Source organism: Monodelphis domestica, chromosome 5 (assembly GCF_027887165.1).
Source record: "Monodelphis domestica isolate mMonDom1 chromosome 5, mMonDom1.pri, whole genome shotgun sequence".
NCBI lineage: Eukaryota > Metazoa > Chordata > Mammalia > Didelphimorphia > Didelphidae > Monodelphis > Monodelphis domestica.
Window position 1 is genome coordinate 64,913,788 of NC_077231.1, and position 12,118 is coordinate 64,925,905.

The following is a 12,118-nucleotide window of genomic DNA, read 5'->3' on the forward strand; positions in this document are numbered from 1 at the left end:
AATGTATTCACTCTTGTTCAGAAATGGCAGAGCACTCCTCAACTCCCAGGTTTTACAAAGTGAACTCCAGGAGGGAATATCCTTCTCATCCTGACTTTTTAAAATTCCTTACACAAAGGCTATTCTCCAGTGTTACTGTTTTGAAAGTCCTTTTCAGGTCCCACCTTGCTTATATCCTTACAATAAGTTAATGCTGATTTTATTTATTTTATTTATATGCAATACTTATCTTTCTGTATCCTTAACAAAACAAACAAAAAAGAACTATGTGAGCTTTTTGAAAACAGTATTTTATTTCTAGTCTCTGAATCCAAAGAACCTAGGACATTACCTAATTTTCTAGGAAATTGGAGATGCTTAACAGATACTTGTGGATTAAATGAATAAACCCATTTTTTCAACTTTTTTTTTAGTTTGGAGCCCATGAACTGATATATATTGATAATAACATTTTAAAAAAATTGGCTTCTTTTGTAATTTATTATATTTCATGTTGTGCCATGAAAATATTAAAATGTTTTATATTTTATTTTGTGCCATTAAATAAATTATAACAGAAATGGGTTCATAACTTTTATAATTTTCACCAGACTATTAAAGAAGTCCATAACACACACATACACATACATACGTACACACAAACACATGTATATAACTTCTGGAACTATTTTGAATGAGAATCATTCTTCTGTTCTCCTGAATGAATAGTCATAGTAGCTTATCAAAATTATTTCTTTTATAGAGAGTTAGCTGCCCCATTCACAAAACTTTTGGTTTACTATTCTTCAGGGTGAGAGATAAAATTCACTCTCTCTAATTTATTCACACAGGAATAACATGGAGAGAGCAATATCAACCTCCAATATGAGTTGAAGAAAAGAAGAGATTCCAGATTAATACTTCTCATTAAAAACTATTGCAATTTGCCATCTATTTCCTATGTAAAAATGACCAATTTAATCATCATTCTTCAGAACATTCTACTCTCAAAAGGCCAACCACTTGCTTTTGTTTATTTATTTTTACTATGCTAATCTCTCTTAATAACTCCAGGGAATTAAAGAACTCTCTTTTCTTATTATTCATGACCTAAGTCAACAAAAATTAATGTTTTCTAACATGGAGCATATCAATAAAAATGATGGAAATGGGGCTATTTGAAAGTGGAGTGTGGAGAGTCTAAAAAGGCAATTCTTTAATTTCTTTAATCTAACTGGGGACCTGGAGCTCCTTTTACCATAGAGGTGTGTAGGGATTAACCAGCCCACAGTGACAGGAGGTAGGAACTGGGGAACCCCCTGTTGACCCAGCTTCAGTTGCAAGCTGTCAGTTACTGACAGTAAGGAGAATCAGTTGCTGAGAGTTGGTCAGTCAGTTGCTGATAGTGAGGACTGGCAGTTGAGGGGAATTTGGCTGCAGAACATGAGTTGGTCTTTGGGGGTTGGTTGCTGGTAGTGTGGTTGTCATTTAGTTGCTGAAATATAAAGGTGGGCCTGAGTTTACTGAAAAGGCTTGTGGCTTTAGTCTTTAAAGGGTTTTTTGCCTATGGGATCTCTAGAGACCAGGAGATCTGTCTCTGAGGCAAGGATCTGTTGTCATTTGTCTACTTACAATTGGGCTGCTATAGAAAATTGAAGGAGTGAATGAATAGTAGCTGTCTGTTATTTTAGGGAGTTAGGTAGTTAGTGAACCATTTATAGATAGAGTAGGTTAGATTAGGCTTCGGTTGTACCAAGCAGATGAAACTGCCCTCAGAAGACAGTTATAGGTAATATTAGTAATTTTAGGTAGTATTGGGAATTTTAGGTATATTTATAAAGTATTTGATTAGTAATCTCTCTTTCCTTTTTTCTATCTTTCTATATACTTTTACTATCTTTTTAAAATTAAACTAAATTTTTAATTGTTAAACGCTGCTAGAAGTTTTCTTTTCTCTGGCTTGAAGGAATAATATTAATTTACAACTGTACTATATTCTCACTGAAACAAATTATTAAAACATGCTCTCTTATTTTTTTTCAAAACCCTTATTTTAAACCTTACAGGAAGAATTTTCTGTTAGGAAGGATAGAAGCTCAAGGAAAGTCTACATTGGGAAGGTTAGACAGGTGATTAAGTGACTCTTGTCTGGAGGAGTTGCAAGAGAATAAGTTCTAATTTTAGATAGAGAGATTATAGTTAAAGATGAGGACACTTTCTTTTGATATTGCAAATAAGAGTAGAAGAATAAATGTAGGAACCATAGAATGTAGAGATGAAGATAAGACTTTCACTATTTTCTACTATGCCTTAAAGAAAGGAGTTATTGTTTCCTCTGAGAATAAAGATTCATTGAGGAGTAGAAAGGAAGAATCTGAAGATTTAAATAGAAGAAAACTCTGTAATAGCCTTTAATGGTAGTAGCATCTGAGAAAAGGTCAAAGGAGCAAAATATGTGAAAAACATCTGTTTCATGTGGATATTAAACTTTAAAAGTAATCGGAGGGTCTAAAATTGAGAAGTATTCATGCATATAGAACTTCTCTCACATTATTTTTGAACCAATTCTTTTTTTAATTGAAATTCAAAAATCTATTTAAGGAAGACCTCACAGTTTCATTCTCTCTCAAAACTACCTGCCATGACAAGCCACTGGTAGCATGTAATTGAAAGAAAAAAATAGCTTCAAATCAATAGATCTAAGTTATTTTTCTACATTCTACACTTAATACTTTTGTGAATTTTGTTAAAACAGTTAATATTTCCAAGCCCAAGATGGCTCATCTGTAAAGTAGATGTAATTATATTTGTATTAATTACTTTTTTTTGGTGAGGCATATACTTACTAACAAAAGTTTAAATGAAAGGATTCTGCACTAGCATGCAGAAGGCCTAGATTTGAGTCTTTCTTGTTCAAATGTTTAACCTGCTCTAATTTCCTATAAAAATTCAAATGACTGTTATCATATTGATGAAGTCACTTTCAACTATACAAATAGCAACTCCTCAATTCTTTACTATTTCTGTTGAATATTCATTTGGATCCTCCCATAAGTTCAACACAAGGGTTCTTCCAATTATTTGAGAGAAGTGACTTTCTTTCTCTTGTCAAGATTTAGATTCCAGTTGGATCTGCTAGCTGTGCACTAGTTATCCCTTGTTCTTGACCATTATATTCTTAATTTCTTTCTTTCTTGGATAACATTCTTTATTCTATTTCTTCTTTGTAATTCCTCAGCTGTAGTAGGTATTAAGAGCACACTTAACAACCAGACTGAGACTTGAATGATATAATCTACTTAAATCGCTCTGCAATCCAAAAATTATTCAAATTCAGAAATTATGAAATTTATAAAGCAGTGGATATCAGTTATCAGAACATTACTTAAAGTAATTGGGCATAATAGAATCAAATGTGGAGTTAAAAGGGAATATAGATAATATCAAATCCAAACCATCACTTCATAGATCAATAAAGTGTGGTAAATGGAAGTTTATGTGATTGATCAGACTCACACAGCTAAGTCTGAAATACTTAATATTTGATTTCGGATCTTCATCAATACAAGTTCAGTGTCCTATCCACTATGGTGTCCTAGTTTTCAATTGCCAAAAGAAGACCTAAGGGGGACAAGATGACTTTTTATTAGTATTCAAAGAAAGAAAGATTCGTGTATAGGAATTAGATATATTCAGTTTGTCCCCAGTGATAAATTAAAACAAAAAAAAAGTGATATAGATATGTAGATCTATATTTCTACATATGTATTTCTCTATATATATGCCTATAGAGAGATATATCAATAGATATATCCTTTCATCTAAGTATATATGAATCAAATAACATAGATAAATATATACTTTTAGAATTAAAAATGTATTCACCCATAGAATTGTGAAAAAGAGCACTAGTTTTGGAGTTGTGTGACTTGGCTCAATTCTTTGCTCTATTATTTACTACTTACTTATGTTACAACTGCTCTGGGCCTGAGCTTCTTTTTCTGGAAAGTAAAGTGTCTGGAGTAGATTCAGCTCTTATTAGTCATTTTCAGTTATGTCCAACTCTTTATGATATCATTTGGGGTTTTCTAGAAAAAGATATTGAAATGATTGTCATTCTCTTCATTGCATTTTACAGAAGAGGAAACCAAGCAAACAAAATTAAGTGACTTGCCCAGGGAAACACTGTTAGGGTTTGAGGAATAGATTTGAACTCAGGTCTTCTTAATTCAAGTCCTTTCATTTTATCCACTGAAGACTAAGAATCCATCCAAATATAAATTCGCTGATTAATAAATCAATGTTTAAATTAATATATGAATATTTCCCAAAGGTGGAGTTGAGGAAAGCTGGGTATAGTCAGATAGCCTCCTTCTATTTTAGGATAAGAGATTTAATTCCACATGGGAAGATAGCCCAGGAAACAAAGAAAGTATATAGAGAAAGTGAAAGAATGAATTAAGTTTGTACATGGTTTCTGAGGTTCCATCAAACTTCAGATTTTCTGATGTACATAAAGAAGATTGATTCAACCAGAAGAGTTGACAAAGACAAACAGAACACCACTGATTTTAAGAATACTCACTTGATCTTTTTTTTTTTAGGAAAAAAAAACACAAAACTTTTCACGACATATTAAGACAGATAACATTTTTTAAAATGCTCCTATTGAGTTCAAGCACTTTCATTGAATTAAAAAACAGTTAATTATACCTTTATTAAGTTATTTTTAACATATTTTTTTCTTTACTCAATATAAAGGTTGATTTTTATAATGAGAACTTCATTAATTTTAAACATTGAAAAAAGACTTTCTAGATACACAAGAAGTTCTTCTCTTGCCTTAGTTTATAGATGGAATTGTCTATTTATTTCTCTATAAAGCAGTTACTACCTCTTAAATCTCTTTGGAATCTACACCTGACCTATTACTATGCCTTGCATACCTCAGGGGCTGAATAAATATTTGTTGAAAGAATGAATTAATAATCAGTCTTACCAACTTCCTCCAAATTAAATATTAATGAATATAGTTGATTAAAGCCTTTGTAAAAGGAATCCAATCATAATAAATTAGTATTCATTTTGTAAAAAAGGATAAAAAGATTCTGGGAGACCCTTCTGGATCTGAAAATGATTCTGAGACCCTGATCATTGACACTGACAAATTTTTAAAGACAAAAAGCAGAACCTACTGAGTGGGGATAAGGACTTGTAGGGAATCACATGACATGAGTTATAATAACTTATATGTTAAGGACAAGTCAGAAGACTTTTAAAAACATTTATTTAGAATATTATCCCACAGTTACACAATTCATGATTTTTCCCAACCCTCTTACCTCCCCATTCCTGGAGGTGACAAGCAGTTCCACTGGGTTATACATGGATCATTGTTCAAACCCTATTTCCATGATATTTCATGTTTGCAATAGAGTGATATTTTAACATCAAAACCCCAATCACATCCCCCTTAAACCATGTAATCAATCATATGTTTTTTTTTTCTTTGTTTCAGTTCCCACAGTTCTTTCTCTGGATATAGATAACATCTTTATCGTAAGTATCTCTGAATTGTCCTGAGTCATTGCATTGCTGCTACTAGAGAAGTTCATTACATTTCATTGTGCCACAATTTATCAGACTCTGTGTACAATGTTCTCCTAGTTCTGCTCCTTTCACTCTGCATCAGTTTATGGAAGTTTCCTCAGTTCTTATAGAATTCAATCAATTCATAATTCCTTTGAACACAATAGTATTCCATCACCAACGTATACCACAATTTGTTCAGCCATTCCCCAACTGAAGGGCATCCCCTCATTTTCCAATTTTTGGCCACCACAAAGAGCGCAGCTATGAATATTTTTGTACAAGACTTTTTCCTTATTATCTCTTTGGGGCATAAACCCAGCAGTGTTATGGCTGGATCAAAGGGCAGACAGTCTTTTAGGCATAGTTCCAAATTGCCCTCCAGAATGATTGGATCAATTCACATCTCCACCAGCAATGCATTAATGTCCTAATTTTACCACATCCCCTCCAGCATTTATTACTTTCCTTTGCTGTCATATTAGCCAGTCTAATAGGTATAAGGTGCTACCTCAATGTCATTTTAATTAGCATTTCTCTAATCAGGAGGGATTTAGAAAACTTTTTATGTACTTATTGATAGTTTTGATTTCTTCATGTGAAAACTGTCTATTCATGTTCCTTGATCATTTGTTAATTGGGGAATGGCTTGATTTGGGGTAAATTTGACTTAGTTCCTTATAAATGTGAGAAATTAGACCTTTGTGGAAGGTTTTTGTTATAAAGATTTTTCTCAATGTATTGCTTCCCTTCTAATGTTGTTTCTGTTGGTTTTGTTTATGCAAAATCTTTTTTAATTTAATGTAATCAAAAGTATTCATTTTATATTGTGTAATGTTCTTTCTCTTGTTTGGTCTTAAATTCTTTCCTTTCCCATAGATCTCACAGGTATAATATTATATGTTTGCCTAATTTACTTCTAATTTCCCTCTTTATATTTAACTCATTTACCCATTTTGAATTTATATTGGTATATTGGTATATTGGTGTGTGGTGTGTGATGTTGATCTAAACCTAATATCTTCCATACTGTTTTCCAATTTTCCCAGTAGTTTTTGGTCAAATACAGGGTTATTGTCCCCAAATCTAGGTTTGTTATACACTATCTTGCTGAGGACATTTAGCCAAATGATGACATTTACCATCATGTCATCTGCAATTAGTGATAGTTTAGTTTCTGCATTGCCTTCTTTGATCCTTCCAATTACTTTTTCCTCTCAAATTGCTACTGCTAGCATTTATAATACTATATTAAATAGCAGTGATGATAATGGGCATCCCTGCCTCACTCTTGATCTTATTGGAAAGGCATCTAATGAATTCTCATTGCAGATGATTCTTGCAGATGGTTTTTAATGAATACTGCTTATTATTTTGAGGAAAGGCCCTTTTATTTCTGTTTTCTAGTCTTTTCAAAGGGAACGAGTGTTGTATTTTATCAAAGGCTTGTTCTGAATTTATTGGGATAGTCAGTTGATTTCTATTAGTTTGGTCGTTGATATTGTCAATTATGCAGATAGTTTTCCTAATATTAAACCATTATTGCACTCTTGGCATCAATCTACCTGATCATTGTGGATATTCCATATGATATTGTGCTATAGTCTATTTGCTATTATTTTATTTAATATTTTGGCATCTATGTTCATTATGTATTAGTCTATATTTTTCCTTCTTTGTTTTCGGCCTTCATGGCTTGGGAATCTATGCCATATTTGTATTATAAAAAATAATTTTGTAGGACTTCTGCTTTGCCTATTTTGTCAAAAAGTTTGTAGAGTATTAGGATTAATTGATCTTTAAGTGTCTGATAAAATTCACTTCTAAATCCATCTGGTCCTGGGGATATTTTCCTAGGGAGTTCTTTAATGGCTTGTTTAATTTATTTTTCCAATATGGGATTATTTAAGTATTTTATTTCCTTTCATATTAATCTAGGCAGGTTATGTTTTTTGCAAATATTGATCCATTTCACCTAGATTGCCATATTTATTGTCATATAATTGGGAGAAATAGCTCTTAATAATTGCCTTTATTTGATCTTCATTAGAGGTGAAATCATTCTTTTCATTCATGATACTATTCAGTTGGTTCTCTTCTTTCTTTTTCTTAATTAGCTAACCAATACTTTATTTTATTTGTTTTTTTTTTCAAAATAACAGTTCCTGGTCTTACTTACAAGTTCAATAGTTCTTTTAACTATTAATTTTATTAATTTCTCCTTTGATTATTATAATTTCCAATTTAGTCTTTACCTGAGTGTTTTTAATTTGTTCTTTTCCTACCTTTTTTGGTTAAATGTTTTCAAGTTGTTAATCCCCTCTTTCTCTTTTTTGTTAATATGGGCACTCAGGGATATAAATTTTCCCTTGAGTACTACTTTTGCTATATACCATATATTTTGATATGTTGTTTCCTCATTGTCATTCTCTTCAATGAAATCAGTAATTATTTCTATGATTTGTACCTCAAACACCCAGTTTTGGAGAGTAAGATTACTTAATTTCCAATTAAATTTTAATTTGCCTTTCCATGTATCCTTACTAATTATACTATTTTTACAGTATATATATGCATATATATATATATACATATACATATATATAGTATAATACAAAAATATACTATAGTTGTACTAATTATAATTTTATTGCATTATGATCTTTAAAAGTTTCATTTATTATTTCTGCTTTTCTTCATTTGTTTGCAATGATTGTATGCCCTGGTACATGTTCAATCTTTTTAAATGTGCTATGTGCTGCTGAAAATAAGATATATTTCTTTTGTTTCCTATTTACTTTTCTCCATATATCTATTAACTCATTTTTCTAAGATTTCATTCACATCTCTTACTTTTTTTTTTTTTGGTTTGATTTATCCAGATCTGACAGAGGAAGTTGAGGTCTCCTACTAATATAGTTTTACTATCTATTTCCTCCTTAAAGTCTAATAGTTTCTCCTTTAAAAATCTGGATGCTATACCATTTGGTGCATACATGTTGAGTACTGATATTTCTTGATTGTCTCTATTGACTTTCATTAGGATATAATTACCTTCCTTATCTCTTTTAACCAGATCTATTTTTACTTTGGCTTTGTCAGATATCATGAATGCAATTCCTTTCTTCTTTTTTTCAGTTGTGGCCCAATAGATTTTGCTCCATCTTCTTTCACTATTTCCTTCCACACCAGTTATTTCCTTTTAATCAATCCCCCTTTTTCCCACCTTATTTTACTTTCCTTCCTAACCCTTCCCTTATTATTTTCTTCCTATTTCCCTTTAAGGGGTGTATGGGGTCCTTAGGGAGGGGTAGTATCTCTGGTATGGAGGGCTTGTCGTGCACTCTTAGGACAGGTCTCCAGCCTCTGACCTTCACCTGACACCCAGCTCTCACTTGTGGCTCCCAGTAGCTGCTAGCATGCAGCAGTGACCACACCCCGGGAAACAGCTTCAACAGGCCAGCTAAACCTTGTGAGGGTAGCCATCGGGTTGTCATCGACCCCTGGTGAACCAAGGCTTTGCTCACCCAGCATGTGAAGATTGCTTCTGCTGAACAGATGGAAGAAACCAATAAGAAGGTTCAATGGCTGAGAGGGCGACGCAGCAAAGCACTGTGGAGTGCTCAGGGCATGTTGGAGCACAAAAGACAAAACGGCCATCCAATGCAGCTGAGGAAGTCTCCAGGTTTAACAATTTTTCGTGCCACTGGACCCAGGCTTCCAATGCCGAGTGGGACTGTCTCTGTGCATCGACTTTTTCACTTAAATCTCCTTCATGCACAAGTGTCTTTGTGCACACTCATCTATACACCATAGATGAAAACGCACAAAGACAATCGTCATCCTCGGTTACCGAGAGACTACTACTACTACTATTTCCCTTTAAGGTCTATTAATCACTGCCCCCCAACCTTTCCCTACCTTTTAATATTCTCTGGCCCTCCCCCTTCCCCTTCTTTATTCCTTTTTGATTTCTCTGTAGGGTAAGATAGAATTCTATAACCCATTTGATATGGCTCTTCTTACCTCTCAGAACTGATTCCACTAAGAATAAGGTTCAAGTATTACCTGTCACCTATCTCTTCTTCCCCTACTTATAGTAGTATTCTTCCCCCTTCCTTGTGCCTCTTTATGTGGTAAAATTTATCCTATTTCACTTCTTCCATCAAGTTTCTCTTAGTACCATTTTCTTGTTAGCCACCGATATTTTTAATGTATCATCTTATATAGCTTAATACTTAAACTTCTGTCTATGACTATTTTTTCTATCTACTATGATAATTAAAATAATTTTTAAGAATTATAGATATATTTTTCCATATAGGAATATAAACAATTTGACCTTACTGAAGCCCTTAATTTCCTCCTTCTTTCTTGTTTATCTTTTTATGGTTCTCTTGAATTTTGTATTTGGTCATCAAATTTTCCATTTAGTCCTGGTTTTTTTTTGAATTCTTGGAAATCTTCTGTTTTATTAAATGCCCATTCTTTTCCATGAAAGCATATAGTCAGTTTTCATGGGTAGTGATTCTTGGTTGTTAGACCCAATTCTCTTGCCTTCCTGAATATATTGTTTAACATTTTGGTCACTAATTTTATTATAGTTATAGCTGGCAAGATTATCATATTTACAGTGATAAAATAATGGGAAGAATACCTACTTCAGAGTAACGTGGTCAAGATGAAAAAAAAATCTTGCCAGGCAAGATGATTGAGATGATTGAGCTGAATCCAATAATATGAATTTTAATAGGGAGACATTTGAAGTCTTATAAAATGAAGAAAGCTTAGGTAGGCAGAAGTTCAGCTGAAAGAGATTTACATTTTAAGCAAAATATGAGCTAATGTATAATACAACAGAAAAGAGATAGAAGTAATGAAATCTTAGGTTACAATGAGTGAGTAGCAGTTTCCAGAGAATGGAATATAGTCTATCCTGGCCAGATGATAGCTAAAGTATACTATTAACATATGGGCACCACTTTTTTAGGAAAGAAAAAGAAAGGCTTATGAGCTAGAGAGTGGTCAGAGGTAGGAAAATTGGATGGTCAAGACCTTCAATTTTATGTCTTTTGAGGATAGGTTGAAGGAAGTGGGAATGTTTAGCCTAGAAGAGGAAATGATTTAGGAAGAAATCTGTCTTTTGGTTTTGAAACATTTTCAATAAGATGAGAGATTAGGCTTGTTTGGCTTGGACCCAGAAGACATAACTAAGAGTAATTGGTAGAAATTTTAAAAAGAAACTGACATTAGCTTAATGTGAGAAACAACTTCTTTAATAATTAAGCTGGACAAAAGTGAAATGTATCACCCAGGAGAGTTCTCCATCAATTAAAATCTTCCTGAGAAGGCTGCATGATCACTTATTGGAAAAAGAAGTGAAAGGATTCTTAATCAGGTGTGAGTTCTACTAGATGTCCTCTGGCATGCCTTCCAACATTAAGATAAAGTGCTTCTCTCACATTCCTTGCTTTGATTATCTATTTAAAATTTAATGTGAGACAGTTATCTTTTCCAAAGCTTATAGATATGAAATATACATATTTTCTTTACTATTTCCTCTAAATGTATAATTTGACTCCAAATCTTTATTAAACGATGCATCATTAATAAATCACATTGATTTTCGTAGTGCTGAAGAGCTAATTCATATGCTAATAGTGTTTTCTATGATTCTTTCCTCATGTCAGACTTCCTCAGTGCCAAACTTTAAAACAAGATTCCATGTGAAAAATGCTTCTGTGCCAAGAATAAGTTCAAGTTTCTTTGTCAGTATCAATGTCCTATGTATGATGAAGGATAGATTTTATATCAACTCTGCTTTTTCTCCAATGTTCTCTAAGCATCACTCTTAATATTTTATTAACTGTTTTATCTAAGATCATTGAGAGTGGTTTCATGGTTACTTGCTTTTTTTAATTGTGCTTTCAACTTCATCATCTTTTCCCGCTGATGACAACAATACGAAAAAGCTTGATCTACATATGCTATCAACTTTCCTGTCATTTCTACTCATTATAAATTGATTTACTACATTCATTTTAATGCAGAAAAATTATCACATAATTTGTTCTACTGATTATTTTTGTTATTTAAAATAAAGGATATAGATAAAAAAGAAATGCAGAAGTTTGCTGATGTATTTATATCTAATCAAGTATTTAGATCTGTAGCTATATGATACACAAGCAAAGAAGAAAGGAAGGCAGAAAGAAATGGAGAAAAGGAGGAGAGGGAGTAAAGGGGAGATAGAAAAAAGGAGATAAAAAATATCATAAATAAATATTCAAACAAAATAAATTTTACATGATCCATTTCCCTAAGCCTCATTCTGAACCTAAATTCTAATACTTCTCTATCAGGTAGAGAGTATCTTACTATTTTTACCAGTACAATTGAATTATAATTAATTATCATATTGATTAGAGTTTTTAAGTCTTCTTTTGAAGTGTATGTCATCATAAGAATTTATAAAAATTAGGAAAGAGAAAACAAATGTAGGGGAGGAAGAGGAGAAAGAAGAAAAGGGGAGGAGGTAGGATGCAAAGAA